Genomic DNA, 19267 nt, shown 5'->3' on the forward strand with positions numbered 1-19267 from the left:
CAAGACTGAGATCAATAGATTTTTGGACGTTAATGGAATCGAGGGATATGGGGATAGGGTGGGAAAATGGAGTTGAGGTAGAAAATCAGCCATGATCTTGTATGGCCTTCTCCTGCTCCAATTTTCTTATGTTCCTGTAGATACTTTTACTGAAAAGGTCAGTGTAAGTTTTGCGCCTCTGGCAGCCTTTTTACTAAAATTATTAACAGGAAGAATTTCAACTCTGTGGGCTAGAATTCCATCTTCCTTGCCTGAACTGTAATTTCACTGGAAAGTAAATCAGGTCAGTTCTATAAAGGGCGGGTGATATGCCCCATCAGATTGCCACCCTGGTAGTGAGGGTAAAAACCTACCCCTACATTTTTATATCTACCTCAGAGAGCTGTGAATGCTCAGACGTTGAGTATATTCAAGATAGGGGTCGATAAATTTTTGGGAACAAAGGGAATTAAGGGATATAGGGATAGTGTGGAAAGGTGGAGTTGAGGTAGAAGATCAGCCATGATCTTGATGAATGGTGGAACAGGCTCGAAGGGCTAATTGGCCAATCCAGCTCCTATTTCTTATGTTCTTATGAAATTCACTTTAGTGATAACTGGTGTCAGCCTTGGCTCAGTGGTAGCTCACTTACCTCTGAGCCATAAGGTTGTGGGTTCCAGGGCTGCTCCAGGGACTTGAACACATAGGGCTCGCTTTTGTCAGCCCTGGGGAGGCAAGTTTGGAGGCGGGACTGCCGGGAAAATGGAAGAATTTGGGAGCGGGTGCCCAACCCACCTCCATGCCATGTTGCCAGGAGGCGGGTAGCCGACCCACGCCGGGTCCCGCCTCCTCAAGGTGGGAAGGGGATTAATGCCAATTAACTGCCTGTTAACTGGATTTATTCAAAGTACAATTCATAAGGTCCATCTGACAAGTTCAAAAAACTCAATGCCATAGTGCACTGTTCTCAACACAATCTTCCATTTATTAGACATATATTACTGTTTACATGTATAAAAATAATGCTAGAAATTAATTTTTTGTTTTAAAAATGTATAACTTTATTGAATTATTTTGTATTTGTGGAATTACACCAACATTGGTAGCTTCCATTGAGATGAACAAGCTTCCATTTTGTTTGTGCTATTGTAACAGGCCCATTGTTAATGTAAAAAGCTGATTCTTGCTTCACCAATAATTCATTCACATCAGATAAGAAGACTTGCATTTATATAACGCTTTTTACAACCTCATGACGGCCCAAAGTGCTTTACAGCCAATGATGTGCTTTTGAAGTGTTAGTGACTGTTGCAATGTAGGAAACGTGGCAGCCAACTTGCACATAGCAAGCTCCCACAAACAGCAATGAAATAAATTACCAAATCATCTGTTTCTTTAAGTAATGTTGACTGAGGGATAAATATTGGTCAGGATGTCGGGAAAACTCGCTTGCTCTTTTTTGAATACTGCCATGGGATCTTTTACATCAACCTGAGCAGGCAGACAGGGCCTTAGTTGAGCATTTTATCCAAAACAGGGCACCTCCGCCAGTGCAGCACTCCCTCAGTGCTGCAGTGAAGAGTCAGGTTAGATCATGGGCTGGATTTTGTCAATGGGGAGTTTTTGGAGGCGGGATTCCTGCTTGTTGGGCTCGATTTTGCCAGCCCTGGGGAAACATAGAAACATAGATTCATAGAAGATAGGAGCAGGAGTAGGCCATTTGGCCCCTCGAGCCTGCTCCACCATTCAATGAGATCATGGCTGATCATCCAAATTCAGTACCTTGTCCCTGCCTTCTCCCCATATCCCTTGATCCCTTTAGTCTTATGAAATATATCTAACTCCTTCTTGAATATATTTAATGAATTGACCTCAACTGCCTTCTGTGGTAGAGAATTCCACAGGTTCACCACTCTCTGAGTGAAGAAATTCCTCCTCATCTCTGTCCTAAATGGCTTACCCCTTATCTTTAGACTGTGACCCCTGGTTCTGGACTCCCCGGCCATTGGGAACATCCTTCCTGCATCTAGTCTGTCTAGTCCTGTTAGAATTTTATAAGTTTCAATGAGATCCCCTCTCATTCTTCTAAACTCCAGCGAGTATAAGGCCAATCGACCCAATCTCTCCTCATACGTCATTCCTGCCATCCCAGGTATCAGTCTGGTGAATCTTCGCTGCACTCCCTCCATGGCAAGAACATCCTTCCTCAAATAAGGCGACCAAAACTGCACACAATACTCAAGGTGTGGTCTCACCAAGGCCCTGTACAACTGCAGCAAGACATCCTTGTTCCTGTACTTGAAAACTCTCGCTATGAAGGCCAACATACCATTTGCCATCTTAACCACCTGCTGCACCTGCATGCTTACCTTCAGCGACTGATGCACAAGGACACCCAGGTCTCGTTGCTCTTCCCCTTCTCCCAATCTATTGCCATTCAGATAATAATCTGCCTTCCTGTTTTTGCCACCAAAGTGGATAACCTCGCATCTGCCAAGCATCTGCCCACTCACCCAACCTGTCCAAATCATACTGGAGTTTCCCAGCATCCTCCTCACAGCACACACGCCCACCCACCTTTGGAGGCAGGTTTGGAGGCGGGACTGCCGGGAAAATGGAAGAATTTGGGGACGGGTGCCCAACCCGCCTCCATGCCATCTTGCCAGGAGGCGGGTAGCCGTCCCGCGCCGGGTCCCGCCTCCTCGAGGCTGGAAGGGGATTAGTGCCAATTAACTGCCTGTTAACAGGTAGTTAACAGGCAGTTTTTTGGCTAATCCCTATTTTGAGCCTTGAAGTGTGGGCTTCCCGACGGCTCCAAACCTCGCCAGGGTCAACGAGGTGGGCTGTCGGTCTGTGGGGGTCGTAGGGTCAATCAAGGGAAAATAGCGTAGGTTGGCCACAAGTCGATGGAGGTGGGACTAAAACCCAACAAGTGGGAGTCCCGCCTCCAAAAGCACCCCATTGACAAAATCCAGCCCGTTGGGTTTTAGTCCCGCCTCCATCGACTTGTGGCCAACCCACGCTATTTTCCCTTGATTGACCTTGTTAAGCCCGCCCAGCGGGCTTAGCAGGCCAATTAAGGGAAAGCCAGTTACAGGTGATGTCAGCGAATGACATTTCATCTGTCAAAAGCTCTTGACAGATGAAACGGCATTCGCTGACATCACCTGTAACTGGCTTTCCCTTAATTGGCCTGCTAAGCCCGCTGGGCGGGCTTAACAAGGTCAATCAAGGGAAAATAGCGTGGGTTGGCCACAAGTCGATGGAGGCGGGACTAAAACCCAACGGGCTGGATTTTGTCAATGGGGTGCTTTTGGAGGCGGGACTCCCACTTGTTGGGTTTTAGTCCCACCTCCATCGACTTGTGGCCAACCTACGCTATTTTCCCTTGATTGACCCTACGACCCCCACAGACCGACAGCCCACCTCGTTGACCCTGGCGAGGTTTGGAGCCGTCGGGAAGCCCACACTTCAAGGCTCAAAATAGGGATTAGCCAAAAAACTGCCTGTTAACTACCTGTTAACAGGCAGTTAATTGGCACTAATCCCCTTCCAGCCTCGAGGAGGTGGGACCCGGCGCGGGACGGCTACCCGCCTCCTGGCAAGATGGCATGGAGGCGGGCTGGGCACCCGTCCCCAAATTCTTCCATTTTCCCGGCAGTCCCGCCTCCAAACCTGCCTCCAAAGGTGGGTGGGCGTGTGTGCTGTGAGGAGGATGCTGGGAAACTCCAGTATGATTTGGACAGGTTGGGTGAGTGGGCAGATGCTTGGCAGATGCGAGGTTATCCACTTTGGTGGCAAAAACAGGAAGGCAGATTATTATCTGAATGGCAATAGATTGGGAGAAGGGGAAGAGCAACGAGACCTGGGTGTCCTTGTGCATCAGTCGCTGAAGGTAAGCATGCAGGTGCAGCAGGTGGTTAAGATGGCAAATGGTATGTTGGCCTTCATAGCGAGAGTTTTCAAGTACAGGAACAAGGATGTCTTGCTGCAGTTGTACAGGGCCTTGGTGAGACCACACCTTGAGTATTGTGTGCAGTTTTGGTCGCCTTATTTGAGGAAGGATGTTCTTGCCATGGAGGGAGTGCAGCGAAGATTCACCAGACTGATACCTGGGATGGCAGGAATGACGTATGAGGAGAGATTGGGTCGATTGGCCTTATACTCGCTGGAGTTTAGAAGAATGAGAGGGGATCTCATTGAAACTTATAAAATTCTAACAGGACTAGACAGACTAGATGCAGGAAGGATGTTCCCAATGGCCGGGGAGTCCAGAACCAGGGGTCACAGTCTAAAGATAAGGGGTAAGCCATTTAGGACAGAGATGAGGAGGAATTTCTTCACTCAGAGAGTGGTGAACCTGTGGAATTCTCTACCACAGAAGGCAGTTGAGGTCAATTCATTAAATATATTCAAGAAGGAGTTAGATATATTTCATAAGACTAAAGGGATCAAGGGATATGGGGAGAAGGCAGGGACAAGGTACTGAATTTGGATGATCAGCCATGATCTCATTGAATGGTGGAGCAGGCTCGAGGGGCCAAATGGCCTACTCCTGCTCCTATCTTCTATGAATCTATGTTTCTATGTTTCCCCAGGGCTGGCAAAATCGAGCCCAACAAGCAGGAATCCCGCCTCCAAAAACTCCCCATTGACAAAATCCAGCCCATGATCTAACCTGACTCTTCACTGCAGCACTGAGGGAGTGCTGCACTGGCGGAGGTGCCCTGTTTTGGATAAAATGCTCAACTAAGGCCCTGTCTGCCTGCTCAGGTTGATGTAAAAGATCCCATGGCAGTATTCAAAAAAGAGCAAGCGAGTTTTCCCGACATCCTGACCAATATTTATCCCTCAGTCAACATTACTTAAAGAAACAGATGATTTGGTAATTTATTTCATTGCTGTTTGTGGGAGCTTGCTATGTGCAAGTTGGCTGCCACGTTTCCTACATTGCAACAGTCACTAACACTTCAAAAGCACATCATTGGCTGTAAAGCACTTTGGGCCGTCATGAGGTTGTAAAAAGCGTTATATAAATGCAAGTCTTCTTATCTGATGTGAATGAATTATTGGTGAAGCAAGAATCAGCTTTTTACATTAACAATGGGCCTGTTACAATAGCACAAACAAAATGGAAGCTTGTTCATCTCAATGGAAGCTACCAATGTTGGTGTAATTCCACAAATACAAAATAATTCAATAAAGTTATACATTTTTAAAACAAAAAATTAATTTCTAGCATTATTTTTATACATGTAAACAGTAATATATGTCTAATAAATGGAAGATTGTGTTGAGAACAGTGCACTATGGCATTGAGTTTTTTGAACTTGTCAGATGGACCTTATGAATTGTACTTTGAATAAATCCAGTAATGTATTGATCCCCCGTGTGATATTCTCAATGGGATTTAGCGATATTCTCACTGAGCAGGACAACAGTGACCAGTTTCAGTAAAAATACAAAATGGTGCCTAACTGTAATCAGCTTTCAATTACTGACTACAACAGCTCCCAGACTGTAGCATGTATTATAAGTCTAACTCCTCTAAGAAACAAATTATGGTTTCAGATATTGGAGATTTTTCTTTTAATCCCATAAAAGACAAAACCCACTCTTGCCGGGGTACTCACAACTTCTGGGATTTTCACATTCAGAATCAATTCCTTCAATATACACTCACCTGGTGCTTAAATCCTGTGCTAATTGTAATTTAAAAAAAAAACTTGTTGAGTTTCAATGGCAAGAATGACTGATAAAAATAAATTTGTAAAAAAAGCCTCTCTCTTCCAGTAACTGTTTAAGAATACTGTACTGAGATTGGTACTCTGACACCAATATTCATCAAAGGCAGCAGGCAAATTGCTAACCCATCACCTTAAACTCTTTGGCCGGCACTTTGCTCACCTCGGCGGGTCCGGGGCGGGCGATGTCGGTGGCAGGTCACGGCCCCGCTGTTGGCTCCATCCCGCTGTCGAAAATGAATTTACGTTGATAGGGCTTGTTAAGCCCGCCCAACGGGTTTCCCGGCCCAATTAGAGGAAGCGGGTCTGATGATGTCATTCATGACGCGTCATCAGCCCGTTTCCTTAAAGGGACCATGGCCAACGACTTTTGTGCTGTCAGTGTTCTACAGCATTGGAGTGCTGCAAACACTGACAATGATGGCACAAGGCTGCACCCAGGTTCTCCTATGATTCCCTCCATATGCTCGTCGTAGCATGCAGGAAGGTCCTCTTCCCTTCCGATGGGCGGAAGGCACCTCCCCAGGAGACCAAAACAGCCTGGTTGCACATTGCACAGGAGGGCACAAGCAGGGATGTGGTCAGGAGGACCTGGCTGCAGTGGCGCAAACCTTTCAATGATCTCAGTAGATAACGAAACATTAGTACAAAGCCACACTCAAGCTCATCCTGCTGTGCCTCTCATCACATCCCCATTCTCTGCCTTCCCTATCCTACTCCTGCACATCCTTACTTACACCAACTTACCTTGCACTTCCACCAATCCCTCTCTCTCTATCTACACTATTACATCCCCATCTCACTAGCCACCCCTCACACTCAATTCAATTCAATTCAATTCAAATCACTTTATTGGCATGACAAGGTACATCTTATGTTGCCAAAGCATCGAAAAACATTTATGGTTGAACACATAAACGCAGGTCTATCCATACAGTGTATAAACAGATATATCCCTGAGTGTATAAATATACATTCATATAATTTGTATATACTCTTTTCTTAGATTTAATGGTTGTCCCTCTGTTTATGGCAAGCTGTAACATAGTGTGCCGCTAAGGTTACACAATTTCTCTGTTCCCCTAGTAGGTATGGGAGTTTTTGGTCGTCATTCAAATTTCTGAATTCAGGGCATATTTTTGTGAATTTTGGGTAGAAATTCTCCCTGATGCCCTGATATTTTCTACAAGCTGTGAGGAAGTGCATCTCTGTCTCCACCACTCCCTGACTGCAGTCAGAGCATATCCTGTCCTCTCTTGGTAGCCGGGTCTGCCTGTGTCTGCCTTTTTCGATGGCCAGGCTATGTTCTCACCCTCATCCTAGTGCAATCATACCAACTAACAACACACAAGCGTAGCCACTTGGGTGTTTTATCCAATGTTTATGTAAAGTTTCTATTAATGTGCTGTCGAACATTGAAATCTTTATTTTCAACACTTTGGGGGAATTTTATCAATGGGGGTACGTTGGAGGCGGGACTGCTGCTTGTCGGGTTTCAGTCCCGCCCTCAACGACGTCCGGCCAACCCATGCTATTTTCCCTTGATTGACCTTGTTAAGCCCACCCAGAGGACTTAGCAGGCCAGTTAAGGGAAAGCCGGTGACAGAGGACATCAGCGTATGACGTTTCATTTGTCAAAAATTTTTGACAGATGAATTGTCATCATTTGTCAGCTTTCAGAAGCTGTCAAACACTGACAATCTCTGTTCTTTGGGGAGTCTTCAGTACAAGGACTCACCAAACCTCTTTCCTGAGCAGAAATCAGATGGTTGTTGCATCGGAGAATGCAGCAGCCATTCTGTCATCTCTGCCGTGGATCCCCAACGATTGAAGCCTGCAGGAAGAAACAAAGGTAAGGAAACTTTTTCTAACACTTTTCACTCACCTCCCATACTTACCTCTCCACACTTGCACCCATCACTCACCTCCACAGCGCACTTTTCGACCCCTCTCACCCGCGCAGACCCACTGCTCGCCTCGCTGACCCTGGCGGGGTTTCTCGACGTTGGGAAGCCCGCACCTATGTGGGTAAAATGGGGATAATCCTATTAACTGCCTGTTAACTACCTGTTAACAGGCAGTTAATTGGCTGTAATCCCCTTCCTGCCATGAGGAGACGGGTCCCAGTGCGAGTCGGGTACCCGCCTCCCGGGAAGATGGCATGGAGGCGGGTTGGGAGCAGGGTTGGTACCCGCTCCCAGTTTCTGCATTTTCCCGGCAGTCCCGCCTCCAAACCCACCTCCCCAGGGCTGGCAAAATCGCTCCCTGTGTGTTCTTGGACAGATTTGTGTGCACCTTTGGAAGTGACTTAGTGAGTTGCAGTGAATGGTGAGACATAACGGTACCCCCCGCAATGGTGATGAGAGTGAAAGGACTGGCACGGGCATTGTAGGGATGCTTTATGGTGTTGGTGTGGGGTGGTGCCAACCTGACACATCATGTGGCAGCCAGGGTGTGCAGCATCAAGTGAAGTAAATCTGGCCATGGTGAGGCCGTCCCTGGCCTCCCGGGCAGCAATGTGCTCAGATGCTGATGCCCTCTGTCCTGTGCAGCATCAGCTGATTGCAGAGAAGGTCAGTGGTGTTGGTGCTGCTGGTGTTGGGCTGATCGTGGTTTGATTCTGAGAACCAAGGTGAGACAGTATAAATGGCACCGATGCTGATGGAATAGATGGCAGGTGAAGTACAGATGACGGAAGTGATCTGTCAATAGTGAGAGAGGTAATGAGGTGAGACTGGATGGAGACTTGTGGAAAGACTTGCAGCCTGCTGAATCTGTTGTGGAAATACAGTGAGGAGCAGCTTGTGGCTGAGGAAAGTGATCTCTGTCAGGTGGGAGCTTTTACTGTACATTTGAAGCTGTCAAGTAATCAGCTGGAGCAATGGCCACTGAACTCCTGCCTCAGGTTGACAGACATGGTTACCAAACGGTGTGGTTCCCGTGGCCATGAAGTTAAAGTTAAATACAGTAGTAAGGTAAAAAAGCCTGTTAAGGGTCTGGTAAGTACATTATAATTAGTTTAATTGGGTTGACCGCCGCTGCCTGTCGGGTTTGTTCAGCGCTGACAGACCTGACATTGGGAAAGATGTGTTGCAATGTGTTGACAGGGGGTTCTCGACCCGCTGTAAAAAAAAACACTTTCCCACCCAACCCGCCACTGATCCCCCCAGTTGACACCCTGGAAAATTCCGGCCTTTTTCGGGGAACTGTCTGGGGTTTAACCACCCAGTTTATACCTGGCAAATTACATGCCAGCTTCCCATCAGGTTCCGCACAATCTATTGACTGAATGAATTAACCCTTTCTTGCCCTTTCATACTATCTACAAGATGCACTGCAGCAACTCGCCAAGGCTTCTTCTATAGCACCTCCCAAACCCGCAACATCTACCACCTAGAAGGACAAGGGCAGCAGGTGCATGGGAACACCACCACCTCCAAGTTCCCCTCCAAGTCACACACCATCTTGACTTGGAAATATATCACTGTTCCTTCATCGTCGCTGGTTCAAAATCCTGGAACTCCCTCCCTAACAGCACTGTGGGAGTACCTTCACCACATGGACTGCAGTGGTTCAAGAAGGCAGCTCACCACCACTTTCTCAAGGGCAGTTAGGGATGGGCAATAAATGCTGGTCTTACCAGCGATGCCCACATCCCATAAACGAATAAAAAAAAATTACCAAAGAAAAAAATCAGACAACGGAGTCATGAACTAACAGTCGTTTATTAACCTTTGAATCATAGTTAAAGGCTCTTAAACTTAAACCTTCAGTATGTAGATAACCTATAGATGGGGTTAACTGATTGTATGAAAGGGGTAAATCTTCATTTCTGAGTCTCCCTATTAACTAACGCCCAAGTTGAGAAAGCAATAAGTAAATTAGGGGACTACGAGTGGTGGAAAGTAGCTTATAATGCCAGCCAGCATCCCTGGGCATGAATAGTATCAGCGGGCCAATAACTTACAACTAGCTAGATTAGTCAAGAGCCGGTTGTGAGAAGTCAATAAGGATATTTTCTTCTCAAAGTAGGGAATTGTAAGAAATATTCAATCCTAAAGAAAGTTGCAAGTTATAAGGTGTTTAATGATTCCGTAGGAAATAGATCTGCTAACCCACTGACTGATCACCCAGACAGAATTCCAATCACATCAGATAAGAACAGAGAGAGGCCTTAGGTCAACACATGTACAAGCAGGTCTCCCAAACAGGCATAGCAATACTGATAAGGGAGAAAGCAGGGAACCAGCCAGCCGAATAAGCAAAACATTCTTAACCATAATCTTCTGAGACATCAGAATGATGGATCGCCATCTGTAGATCTGCTATCCATTCCTCCTGGATCCTCTGCCACTGGGTCAATTCCTCTTTCATGCTGGTAGCTGCATCTGGATCATTACAAAGTACTTACAGACCAGAAACAGGCCACTTGGTCCAACAGGTCGATGTCAGTGTTTATGCTCCACACGAGCCTCCTCCCATCCCATTTCATCTAACCTCATCAACATAGCCTTCTAAAAAGCGGCACCTGAGCAGATACTAGCTGGCTTAAATCTCACTTCTGTTGGTCTTAAGAAAACATTCATATCTAAATGACACGCTTATATCTGCATGTATCTGGCTGGTATAGCCGTACAATTTTAACTTCTGTAACCTTTCTCTTATTCTTGTCGGTGAGGCACTTAGCAATTTTATAGAAACACCCTGTTACTTATACTACACACAGAACTACTACGTCTTTTACTACAAAGACTACTAAATGAACTAAAATTAAACTAAGGACTGAAGACTGCGACTTTAGTGTCAGAACAACATCTTATATATCGTTAATTTCCAAAGAAACATCCTCAGTTTTATTGACCAATTTGAGTGACACATGTGTTAGAGGAGCTCAGCCCTTCTGATGTCAATCACCTCAAACAGCCCCATGGGCACCTTTGATGATCTGCAAATCAATGAAGCACCAGCACCTAGACATGCCAGGTCACTTCTCAGTCTTGGTTATCAAAGGAGTTGCACACAGATAAGGTAGAACATATTTTTGTTTCCCTCAGTAAACTGTCTGTGGGCCTGTTTTTTTATATCCCTGGTAAGGAATGTTTTATTTCATTATACTTCATTGGCTGTAAAGCACTTTGGGATGCCCTGAGGTTGTGAAAGGCGCTATATAAATGCTAGTCTTTCTTTTTCTTTTATTAATATATAAGCGTTCATAGTTAAATTAGCATTAGTCCTTTCCATTCCTAGCAGTTAGTCTGATTCCTGACTCCAGTTTGAAAACACATTTAGGGCAATTCTTTACAGCATTTCTCCTACAACTGTCTCTGCTTATCTCCCACTGACACCCTCTCTCTGCCTTTCTGTTTATCGTTCTCTATTTCTCTTGTTGTGTTCTTTTCGCACTTTTCTCTTATTATCTCTCTTTATCTCTGACTCTTTTACTCCCCCTATTTCGGTAGTCCCTCCTTTCCTCTGTCTTCTTTCTTCTCTCACTCTTCATGCATTTTACACACCTCTCTCATTAATGAGAAAATTGGAGACAAATTGTGACATTAGCTTCTGGATACTAATAGCTGCTAACAGTCTCCACAAAGCACTTAGTGGTTGCTTGCAGGGAAGTTGGAACTATCTGATTTGAAGCATGTTTTTACTACGGAAATTGAATAATAAAAATAAAATGTTTTTGGAACTAGATATTGTAGGACTATTGCAAGTTTTAGATAGTAATAACCAAAAGTTTTGAACAAATACTTATAAAAGCCCCACCTTACTTTTTGCTTCAATGTCTTCTACCCCTCCCTCCTAGTTGTGCCCATACCATTAGTGGACAGCACACCTCACAACACTGTGCTCCAGAGCCTCCCCCAGATCAGGCCTGGCATCCTAAAGCCCAACAGGAAGAACTCACCCACATGCACAACAGAACAAGTACCTACAGATGCTAATGACTGTCCCTTCCCACCGTCCAGCAATAGCTATGGTGGCTGCATATTTAATCGTTCTGACCCTCCCTCCCCATTCAGTGCCAGCACCAGCCAGTCCTCACCTTGGCTGCACCCACCACCCCGCCCCTCCCCTGGCTCTGGTCCAGAAGAGAGTAACAAAGAGATAACAAAGGGAAATAGAGGCAAAGTCAGAAGGGACACAGGAAGATAGTAATCAAGAGAAAGCCTGAGAGTAACAGAGAGAGAGATGATAGAAGCACATCGGGATCATGGAACAGGCTTTCCAGGCTTCTCCCAAATATCGAGCTGCGCCCTGCATATTGTGTTTCTTCTCGAGTCACACACAAGCTATTGTGGTGATGAAGTCTCGCACAGTCTCCTAGTATTTGCTGTTCAGAAGGCAAAAGTGCTTCATAAGAACACCAGCAGAACCAGTTTTGAAGGCCCAAAGCCTACCCCTGAGAGCTCCCAGTCTCCACATCCACCTAATGAATAAATTGAGCCTCTAACAGACAACTTCAAGACTTCAGTGAGAAACAAAGGGCCAACATTAGTTCAGTACAGGTAATGCCTATGGAAGACTGCATTCTGCATCCCAAACTACAGGACATCTATTAGTAATTTTACAAGACTGCCAGGAAAGTAATTGAAAATTACAAGAATGTTCCCAAGTGTAAAGCAGATGAAGTATGACGAAAGCTTAGAGAGGCTTAACTCTACAACCTAGAGAAATACATTCTCATTGAACTGTATAAACTATTAAATGGCACAAGTTGGGTGAACCCAGAATATTCATTTGTCAGTCAGGTCAGTAGAAATGGGGTAATTTTAAATTAGTGAAAGATAATTTTAAAATTAGGGAAAATTCTTTTGTCAAAGTGTGATACCATTTGAAATGATCTGCCAGGTGAAGCAGTGGAATGAAAGACATTAGGAGAGATCAAGTTTGACGGTAGGCTGGTTGAGTTCAAATATCGGAGGGCTCGATTTTGCCAGGCCCGAGGAGGTGGGATTGGAGGCGTGTGAGGTGTTAAAATCGCAAAAACTGGCGGGCGGGCCCGATCCTGCCTCCATCCCACCTCTGAGCAATTTTCCCACATGCGAGTTTTCTGACCCCGTCTCCATCCCACCTCCAAGAGGCGGGATAGGCCCTTAAGGCCCTTAAGGCCCTTAATAACAAGTTAAGTGCCTCTATAATCCCATTTTGAGAGGCCTTTCTGATTTTAACAGTTTTCCCACGTGCTGCACCCCTCCTCTGAAACACGCCAGTGAAACCTGGTGGCAGCACAAGTGGACTGCTTACTAACAGCTGCAGCTCCACCATTAAAAAGGAGTTTTCACCAATCATCATTTGCAGGTGGCAGAACTTTGTTGTCTCAGGTCTGGGGGAACTTTTAGCAGGCCTACTCATTGTTGTGGAGGTTTGGAGCCTGACACCCATCTCCAGTGTGACCTCCTGGGAAACCTCTCTCCCCACCTTGAATAAGTGCTTCCTCAACTGAGGTATATACCAGAAGAATGGGAACCATTTATTTCCTTTCCTCCTGGACATCAGATTCGGATGAAGGCCAGCCGCGGCAGCAGCAGAACCATGAACAACAGCAGGAGCAACAGCAGGAGCTCCAAGCTGCTGCTCACCCCTCTGAAGCTGCACAGGCCAGAAGGCACCAGCGCATGGAAGCCCGTCGGCACAGGAGATACCCCCCAAACAGGGTCTACATACAAAGGATCAGCTACCTCAACATGACGGAGCAGCAGTGCCAAAGGAGGCTCAGATTTTCACGAGAGGTAGTGGGTGACATCTGCGCAATGCTGCAGCAAGACCTGGAGCCCAGAGGAGCAGGTGGACACCCCTTATCAGTGGCCGTCAAAGTCACCACCGCACTCAACTTTTTTGCTTCAGGCTCATTCTAGGGATCAACAGCAGACATCAGCGGTCTCTCCCAGGCAGCCGCACACACTTGCATCACGTAGGGAACCAATGCCCTCTTTGCCATCGCGCACAATCACATGCATTTCTCCAAGGATCAAGCCAGATTAACTGCACATTCGGTTGGTGTTAGGTCTGATAATTTCAGTGGACCACACTAATCTGAGGTCAACACACTAAAATAAAAGATTTTGAGTCCGGTGGTAGGTTTTAAATAGTCGATTTATTACAGCACTGATTTACACTGTTTGACTTCCTTTATTCAACTGAATAGCATGTTCAAAATGGCTGGTTCTTATACAGCAGCAGATCACATCAAGTGTACCCGCCCCCTTTATTACCATTGGCTCAGCAGCATGCATGCAGAGCCATGGTTGGTTCAACTACATCGGCTGATCTGACATTATCACACTGATTGGATCTCTGGTACATCATTCATTCCTTTGTTCTCTAGTTAAGCTAAATCAGCCGATGTGACGTTACCAGCTGTGATTGGATCTGATACATCATACCACCTTTTGTTCTCTAGCAAGCAGTCTTACACGTGGTCTTGTTCTCAGTTTAAGCATAATCAGCACTTTCATTGTTCTCAGTTTAAGCATAATCAGCACTTTCAGTCATTAGTTTAATCATATTAAAATCTATGTTATTAAAATATATATATATATCTATTCCCTACCACTCCCCCTTTGATTCTCTCAAAAATTGAATCGTAAAAATAAAGACTCAGATAAAAATATAATCAATCATTGCTGTGTTTTGCCACTGTTCGGATCAGTGGCTCTGCACAAATTTACATCAACCAGGATTTTACCGTGGCCACAGTAAAAGCCCAGTTTTAATAGGTTAGTTGATTTCATGATCTTAAATTAATTAGTGCATAAAAATTAAAAGTAAAAAGGTAGAAAAATTATAAAAAGTAGAAAAATACATTAAAGTAAAAATTAAATAGTAAAAAGGTACAAACTGATCTAGCAGCTAAATATAACATGCCCCTTTAAGATGTAAAAGCAGTCTGCGGTGACCTGCAAGGCGTCTTGCCCGCGGGGCAGCAGCCGCCTTGGGACAAGCACATTTAATCAACAGAAACACAGAATTTGATCCCCATCCTATTGTACAAGGCCTCCCTCTTATCTTTCTGAGGAATGTTTTGTCAAATTTCTTCAAGGGCATTTTATGGCTTTGTGGCTCCTTGTTATCTAGCAGGTGCTATCCTCCCTGTTTCCTTGCATTTTACCATTCCCTTATCACTTCTATTTGTCTTTTGATGCTTGATATTCAACCTTGCCGGCATTTATGCTATTTTTTTTCCGCTTGCCTGTTGTCAGTCCCTGGTCTAAGAATTAAAACCCATCTTTGAATCTAACAGCTATTTCTTACAATTCCCTTCTTTGAGAAGGAAATATCCTTATTGACTTCTCACAATCGGCTCTTGACTAATCTAGCTAGCTCTTATTGCTCTCTCAACTTGGGCGTTAGTTAGTAGGGAGTCTTGAAGATTTCTCCCTTCCTTACAGTCCATTCCTTTGAGGGGGAGGAGCAACCTCTGACCCCTTACTCAAATTCAATTCACTGTTCCGGTGTGCCAATTCTGCCCCGCATGGAGTATCCCCTGTTTCTTCTATCCTTCCTAATGTTACCCCACCTGGGGTCTCCTCTACATTGCTTTGGATCTTCTCTTTCGGTGTGCTCAATTAATTTGTTAGTGCTTGTCAGTCATGGGCATGAGTACCCAATTGGCTTATGTATCAAAGTCTTACTACACACGTTACATATATCAAATACACTATCATTACAAGTTGGATAACTACCAGAGCATGTGAAATAATATGAACCTAAGGGTGTGCTGATGTATTAAGCCCAATATCCCACCAATGTGAGTTGTCCCCTATGCTGTCAATTTCAATATCTATTCTCGAGTTGTCTTGCTCCAAATCATAAAAATGCTTTAGGGAGGAGTTCAGTCGCACCATGAGCTCACTGAAACCCACAAACAACAGGGGAATGTCATATCCGAGTATCCGAATAGTGCCACATAATTGTGTAGCTCATACTTAAAAACGTGTTGGTTGATGGGATAGGTCCTGTTAGACCTGTAAAGCATGGTAATTGCAGTAGTAGTGACACAGGAGGCACCACCAAAATCACCTCATATTGGATTCGCACTGGTTTTTCCCATGCTCTGTTACCTACAAAACACAATTATTACAGTCACAGTTAAATTCAGTCTTACAATCATATCAAATACATTACAGTTTAACATCTGATCAACAAATCATGGATTTAAAAGATTCTCCAGATCTCTTTTACTCATATCCATCTTGTGGATAATTCTTAATAAACATGATTTCTCCTTGGCCCTCAATTGTCCCAATCCAGATTCCATGTAACTCTTCACTTCAACTTCAATTTCAATCCCTCTAACAGGTACCAGTGTGTTTAACTCTATTCTGATTGTTTCATAAATTAGATAGTTTCTCGATGGAGTATGTGTCAATGCTTTAAAAGTTGTCTCGCTCTCCTGAGCCACATTAACCATTTCATGTTTTGCTGTTGTCAAGTAACTGAGCATGTCTGAGACCCGTTCTTCAGTGCAAATTCACCATACATTCCTGGATGATAATTGCCTCATATGTACCGAATCACATTTGCAAACTCATACCGGTATCTCAATATCATGCCACACATGCCATCCGATACAAGCCTTTCTCGGGCTTTCAGGTATCTTATTGAAAGATTGTAGTCATCTGGAGATCTTTGCTCATCTTCCTCTGCATGGTCCCGATGTCTTGGGTAGTGGCCAGACTATCAAATTCAGTTTTCTTAAAAAGTTCATTAAAGGCAGGGACACAAATGTCTCCAAGAGAAAGCTATCAATTTACTATTCTTAACTACACTTTCCTGACTTTCACTAGAAAATTTTGAAAATTCCCATTCAGTAGTGTAATTCTCCTGTTTCAATTTCAATCACTTTCCTTTAATTACCATTCATATCTCATTCATGCGTCCTGGAGAAACTTTACTGTCCAGTACAATATTTAAGGTAGAAAACATAGATCAAACGTTCTCACTTGATCCAAGTTATTAACACTTTTTTATTTATCATTATTTTAGAGGATCTTTTATTTTCCCAAAAGTAACCAAATATATAGTGCCTGAGTCCATTTTGTCATTTCAAAATGATCCCAAAATCCAAACAGCAGTATTATGAGCTATCTCTTACTTTTGTTATCGGTGTGGGAAAGTATTTTCCAGCAGAGACATGGCTAGCTGGACAAAGCCACATTGAATTGTGCAGCTGGCTGAATACTTCTTCAAGGTCTTACTTGCTATTTCTTAATTGTGCCTTTGTATCCTTATCTCTTCCAAGAACAAGCTCTTTCTAAATAGTTACCAGGTTGTAATTACAAGCAACATTTCAGAATGTCAGCTAATTCTACTTATGTTAGTCTAAAAGGGTTAATATAGCCAAGTATCCCATGGTGCTTTGCATTTGTTTTCCAGCTAACAAGACTAAATGGTACCTTTCAGATAGTTTTATACCAGTCAAATATTGAGGACCCCTTTATATTTCCCCTTTTATATGCACCTTACCCCGGTATATACTACTCCCGGTACCACTCAGACGTGTCCTTTGTTGCGGTCAAAGAGGCACTGGGGACATTCTCACCCAGTCCCTGCTTTACTGCCTTGGCCAACCTTTTCATCCTCTGCTTACGACATTTATTACAGACCATGAAAATCAAAAAGCACATTACAACAAACTGCACTACTACTAATACATGTGAAATTAATCTAATCCAAGGATGGATCTGTATATTCAATCCCCAACTCCAAAGATCATCCCACCAAGTGGTGACTTTAATTTGATCAATGTCATGCTTAATGTTTTTATTGTTCTGTTGTAGGTTATAATAAACCTTCTGGGAGAGGTGTATCTCCATTCGCAATTTCAGAAACAAGTGATTCTCAGGCTAGGTGGCTTACACAGTGTTTTAACAGAAGTGCTGCAATTAGTTTACAAGGTAACTTCCATATAACAAAAGAAAGCAGAGAATCCATTGTGACTCTGCTTAGAGCCCAAGGGGTTAATTTATCTAATCATAATTTTCCTTCTGTCACTGTGGTGAAATATTAACTTAAAATTAAGAAACTTAAATTTAATAATGTCCAATATCTTTAAATTTCATACTAAAGTTGTTGCTTGGTGAACTTAAACAGGTGTCAGTGGGAAGGGTTAACTCCTTTGCAGGTTTTTAAGAAGGTGGAGCGAAACATTATCAGGCGCAATTGCGTCACTTCACGTAAATTAAAAAAAACTTCCCTGATCGAAAAAGACAGTTGTGTTTTCACACTTTAACTAAACACGAACAGAACAGATAAAACAAAACAAAATAGCACATTATTGCAGAAAACAGTAAATTACTGTAGTGTATGTACCTTTAAGAGGAACTATGTTTTTGAAGCCCCTGTATACTGTAGTACCAGTAGTGACCACTCGGGTATATAAGCCTGTGTAGCGTCTTGTGTTGTTAGTTCACCTCCAGACTTTGTTCAGTAAACACTTGTTAAATCAACTCCTGCATTCCATGTCTCCATTAACACACGGATCTAACAGTGGCGACGAGTTAGAAACAAACTTACCTGCAATTCGGCAGCACCTCAAGGAGACCGATTCCTCAGACAAAGGTCGAAGCCAGAAGCAAGAAAAAAAAAATAACTTGAAGAAACTCGAAAACGAGAGCCAGGCTTGGTCTCCAGTCTGTGGTTTCCCTAGCTAAATGGGCTGGTGGCAGGTAGTGCACTGATCCTTCCTGGGCTGCGGCGGGCTGGAGCTCGATCGGGTGGCTCTGCAACGGGGCCGGGCAGCGAGTCGGGAAGCAGAAGCAAAGAGAGAGAGAGGGTGGAGCACTCAGGACGCGGCCGGTGCTGCAAAGCAGGTCGGCGTTCGGACCGAGCAGAGGGAGGGGAAAGTCCCAGAGGGTCCGCTCCACGACGGGAACGGTTCTCCAAGTAACGGAGAAACTATTGAAGCGATATATAAAAAAAATAGAAGTACCGCGAAAAGCTGCAGGTCGCAACGGGAACCGTGGAGAACAGCATTGGCAGCAGCGATTGGGGAGGCGCAAAGACCATAGTGCGTCGCCATTAAAAAAATTAATAATAAATTAATTAATTAATCACCAGCAACAGTGTTGGCAGCAACGGCAGCGGCGGGAAAGCACGGGAGGCGCCATCTTAACTCGGCAGGGAAGAAAGAAAAGCACGGGAAGCGCCATTTTTGATTTTCAAGATGCCGAAGACTCGCAATATTACTGCTTTCGATAGTGATAAAGAAGATTGGACCACATATGTGGAAAGAGTGGAGGTATATTGCAAGGTGAATGAAGTAGCAGATGATAAAAAGGCATCGGTACTTCTAAATCTGATGGGCGCAAGGACATACGGGCTGTTACGAAACTTGATCACTCCAGCCAAACCGATGGACAAGAATTTTAAGGAGATTGTTGATACCTCACAGGAGCACTTAAACCCAACACCGCTGCTGATAGCGGAATGATTCAAATTCTTCAGGAGGAATCAGCATAAGAATGAAAGTAACGCTGATTACCTCACCGAATTATGAAAGCTGTCAAAGCACTGCCAATTCGGGGCAGGACTGGCAGATT

General features: G+C 44.3%; 1 long non-coding RNA gene across 1 annotated transcript; it reads right to left on the bottom strand.

Annotated features, from left to right (window-relative positions):
* Window positions 1-13802: 13802 nt before the first annotated feature.
* Window positions 13803-18826, bottom strand: LOC147110551 (uncharacterized). The gene is made up of 2 exons (XR_015079943.1): window positions 18039-18826; window positions 13803-15787 (listed from the first exon to the last, which is right to left on the bottom strand). It is a non-coding gene; the product is annotated as an uncharacterized LOC147110551 (long non-coding RNA).
* Window positions 18827-19267: the final 441 nt, after the last annotated feature.

The sequence above is a fragment of the Somniosus microcephalus genome, chromosome 11 (genome assembly GCF_052327205.1).
Source record: "Somniosus microcephalus isolate GS21.2 chromosome 11, FLI_Smic_1.0, whole genome shotgun sequence".
Classification (NCBI taxonomy): domain Eukaryota; kingdom Metazoa; phylum Chordata; class Chondrichthyes; order Squaliformes; family Somniosidae; genus Somniosus; species Somniosus microcephalus.